The sequence below is a fragment of the Tupaia chinensis genome, unplaced genomic scaffold (genome assembly GCF_000334495.1).
Source record: "Tupaia chinensis unplaced genomic scaffold, TupChi_1.0 Scaffold144010_1, whole genome shotgun sequence".
In the NCBI taxonomy this organism is placed as follows: domain Eukaryota; kingdom Metazoa; phylum Chordata; class Mammalia; order Scandentia; family Tupaiidae; genus Tupaia; species Tupaia belangeri.
The window spans coordinates 1,573,089-1,577,724 of record NW_006203862.1 but is presented as its reverse complement, the minus strand read 5'-3'; positions in this window follow the sequence as shown (position 1 = coordinate 1,577,724).

Here is a 4,636-nt window from a genome sequence, read left to right as displayed (position 1 = left end):
TATATATATATATATATATATAACTAGCTTCTCATATTTCACACTGTGCCCCCAGAAATTTTAGTTCTTAGGACAGTCCCATGGCTTAGTGGTTAAGAGAGCCAAATCTCACATGGGGATTTAGCTGGTTTGAATCGCTGTCTCAGTGGCTTGAAAGACATTCCAGGCACATGTGTGTGGATGCCCCAAATTCCAAGGGGGTGGAGAAATGGATTAGGAAGGAATTGCAGCATGACCACAGCCCACTGTGGGTGCTTTCTCCCTCTCCGCTCTCCCTCTGGCAAAAACATGCACCCTCTTGCAAACAAACAAAAAACTTAAATTATCAGTACATATGATTACTTTCCTCTGCTGACTTTGATATGGGAGTGCTGGATGATCGGATCTGACACCCATGGTGGTGCTTGTCCTACCCTCATAGAGCATTAGAGATGCAGGCAGAGAGAGGGGTGGAAAGCAGAGTTTACTAGGGAAGGGAAAAAAGCTTCTAATGTACTGGAAGGGGGCCTGAATGGGTTGGCTAAGAGAGAAGCTGGAGGTGAGATGTTTTTAATCTAGTAGCCTGAACAATGGACTGGCTCTCTGATAAGGAAGTGGGCTTGAGAAAATAGTTACATGGTAGTGTGATTTATTACCCTATTCTTTGTAGGGTCAGTAGACCACAGTATTCTGTTCTTCAGGTTAGAGTGCAGTTTCTATTCAGTAACTGATGCCCTTAACCACAGTTGCTTTGAGACCCAATGCAGCCCGCTTTTGGCTGTGAAAACTTAGCCCCTGTGACTCCATCTTGGCCTTATCATTTCTGTGTGCTCAATATCCCTATCTTCTCCCTTATTAGCAAGGAGTCATAAATTCTTTAGAGACATGTAAAAGGGCGTATATTGTACATAATTAGACCATAGAGGAAAAACACAGAGACTTAATTAAAAAGAAAAACACAGTGACTTCCTTTTGGGGCCCTTACCCCAGCTGACCTATAAGTGGGTTCTATCTCCTGTCTCAACTCTCCATTGCATTCTTAGAAGAATAATTATTTCAGGGGCCAGCAGGTGGCATGGTGGTTAAGGCCCTAGACTCCCTGGACGCCTCATACCATGGTATGAGAACAAGCTCTAGTGGCTTGTTGGCTCGCTTTCCCTCTCTCTCTCTGTTGAGTGCATGTGTCATATAGCAAATTGAAAATAATAATAATAAATAACATTATTTTAAAAAAGGATAATTATTTCAAAGGAGACCATTAAGAAAATACATACTGGGCCCAGCATGGTGTGCAGTGGTTAAGGTGCTGGCCTCCCATATGTTTGACTGCAGTTTGAGTCCCAGACCTAAGGGGCTTGAAATTCATGCTGGGCCGCATGTGCGTGTGCCCAAAATCCTGTGAGGAGAAATGGAAGAGAAAGGATTGTGGTGTGGTCACCCCCTCAGGAGTTGATATCTTGTTTTCTGTCTCTTTGTCAGTCTCTCTGGTGAGCACACATGCCCCATAGCAAAAACAATTTCTCTAATAAAGTAAATAAATAAATAAAAAGAAAATATATATTAAATAAGTTTTTATTTTTTTGAGAGGAGGTAAGTTTTCGTTATCTTCAATACTATAGTGTCGTCTGACTCTCTGAGGGAAAACAGTAGAAAGTAAAATTAACTGGCTTGAAAACTGTTTTTGTACTTTACTTTTCTGTGCGTCACCTGTTTTCATCCCAAAGCAACTCTGCAAAGTATTCTCATGTGTATTTGCAGATGAAATTGCCAACCTATATGGAAGGCCGAGGCATAAGTAAATAAAAATGGTTCATTTGAACAAAGCTGAGGATGAATCACCAGATCCGCATACTGGTTTCTGACACATGTGCCCATCAACATGGCAACCAAGAAAGCCGATTTATAGAACAAAGGAAAGGGAAAGGGGAGGAACAGTTACAAGCAATCCGTCAAACGTTTACATTGGTTCATTTAAAATAATGCTGGAAACTGACTGGCTGTATCTTGTTCTTTGCATCCTGAACTTAAGAACACTGGGAACACTGGTAAAGCTGTAATCCTTTTGCAGCATCAGAGTTTGTTTGCCATAAACTAAAACATGCCTTTTGGGCACGAACCCTGAAGGGTATGGGACATAACCCAGTCTTAGGCTTATATTTTACTAAGTGAGGCCTTTAAAATTTAAATGGGAGAGGGGGCAGTAGGTGGCATGGTGGTTAAGGTGTTGGACACCCACATGGCCAACCATAGTTTGAGTCCTGGACCTGGTGACTTGCTTTGTCACCATCTCTCTGGTGAGCACATGCACTCTAAAGCAAGTTTAAAACAGTAATAATAATAAATAAAAATGAAAGGGACCAACAGTTGGCGTAATGGCTGTCACTAGACTCTCATGTAGTCAACCATGGTTCAAGTAGTAGACCTGGTGGCTTAAACTCATGCCGGGCATGTGTGCATGCATGCCCAAGATCCTGAGAGGAGAATAGAGGAGAAGGGATTGTAGTGTGGCCATCGCCCACTGAGGGGTGATTTCTCACTTTCTCTCTGTCTTTCTCTTTCTGGTGAGTGCACACGTCCTATAGAAAAACCTCTCCAAATTAATTAATCAATTAATTAAATGGGGGTTACCCTGTGGATTAGTGGTTAAGGGAGCCACATCCCACATGGCTGATCATGTGGTTCGAATCCTGGCCCTTTTGGCTTGAAAAACATGCTTGTGTGGGTGTGTGTCCTAAATCTCAAGGATGGAGAAATGAAAGTGAAGGGATTGTGGTATAACCATGTCTCACTGGGGAGGGACGCTTTCTCTCTCTGTCTCAGTCAAGTGCATGCATCCTTTGGAAAAAAAATTAATTCTTCTATATAGGGGTATGCATGCATGCCTAAAATCCCAGGAGAATAGAAGAGAAGGGACTGTGGCATGGCCATCTCCCTCTGGGGTGACTTTTCACTTTCCCCCTCACTGTCTCTCTCTGGTACTTGCACATGCCCTATAGAAAAATCTTTTAAAAAAGTGAAGTGTGTGTGTTATGTATTTGGTTCAATTTTATTTATTTATTTATTTATTACTACTAATTTGCTATAAGACACATTTGCTCACCAGAGAAAGATAGAGAGAGAGATAAAGTGAGAAAACAAGCTACCAGGTCTGTGACTCAAACCATAGTTGGCCATGTGAAGAGTCTAGTGTCTTAATCACCATGCCATCTGCCGGTCCTATATATATCTCTATATCTATCTATCTATCTACCTATCTATCCATCTACCTATCTATCTATCTACCTATCTATCTATCTATCTATCTATCTATCTATCTATCTATCTACACTACATATCTCTCTCTATATATATACATGTATATATGTATATCTTAAAAATTTTAAATAGCCCTTCTATTCTAGACTGCTTTGGATTGCCCCTCTTTCACAAAATGAAGAAGTTATGTCACTTGCCTAAGAACACCAAGTTAGAATGTGTAAATATTGGGATTTGAATTCAAGTCTACATTATGTTTTTTAATGCTAGAAGTACTGTATAGCATCCAAACGCAGTTGTCATAAAGTTCCTAGGGACTCCCAAGACAATACTTTTGATTGAGATGTTAGCTTTCAATCTGCTTTAGTTAAGATGCCATGATGAAAGCATGACATATTTTTTATTTAAGAATTATTTCACTTTATTTATTTTTTTAATTTGACTCTAGAAGGGCAGAGTGAGAGTGAGAGAGAAAGGGAGAAAGCAAGCTGCCAGGTCTGCACAGGCTAATCACGGTTAGCCTGTGCGAGTCCAGTGCCCTTAACCACCATGCCACCTGCCAGCTGCAAGTATGATATATTTAAATGGTATAAAAAAATACCATTAGTGGGAACCAGCAGTTAGCGTAACGGCTATGTCGCTGGACTCTCATGTAGTCGACTGCGGTTCACGTCCTGGACCCGGTGGCTTAAAACTCACAGTGGGTGCGTGTATGTGCGTGCCCAAGATCCCGAGAGGAGAATGGAGGAGAAGGGATTGCGGCGTGACCACCCCCTTGGGGGGTGATTTCTTGCTTTCTGTCTCTGTCTGTCTGGCGAGCGAATGCGCCCTATCACTCCAAAAAAAAAAAAAAATACCATTAATTGGGACCAGCAGATGGCATATTGATTACATTGCTGGACTCCCATGTAGTGAACCATGGTTCAAGTCCTGGACCTGGCAGCTTGAAACTCACACTGGGCACATATACATGTGTGCCCAAAATCCTGAGAGAAGAATGGAGAAGAGATTGTGGCATGACCATCCCCTCTGGGGGTGGGGGATGGTTTCTTGTTTTCTGTTTCTCTGTACCAGTCTGTCTCTTTGGCAAGCACACACACCCTATAGCAAAAAAATCTAAAAAAAAAAAGAAAAGAAAAGAAAAAAAAGCAATTATTCAATGCATACACAATAGCTGGGTTTTGGGACATTGGGGGTACAGGGGTGATCAGGCTCAGCTCCCAAAAAGGAACACGGGGGACCAATAGTTGGCATAACGGCTACATCGCTGGACTCCCATGTAGTCAACCATGGTTCAAATCCCAGATCTGGTGGCTTAAACACACTGGGTACGTGTGCATGCATGCCCAAGATCCCGAGAGGAAAATGAAGGGATTGTGGCATGGCCATTGCTCCTAGGGGG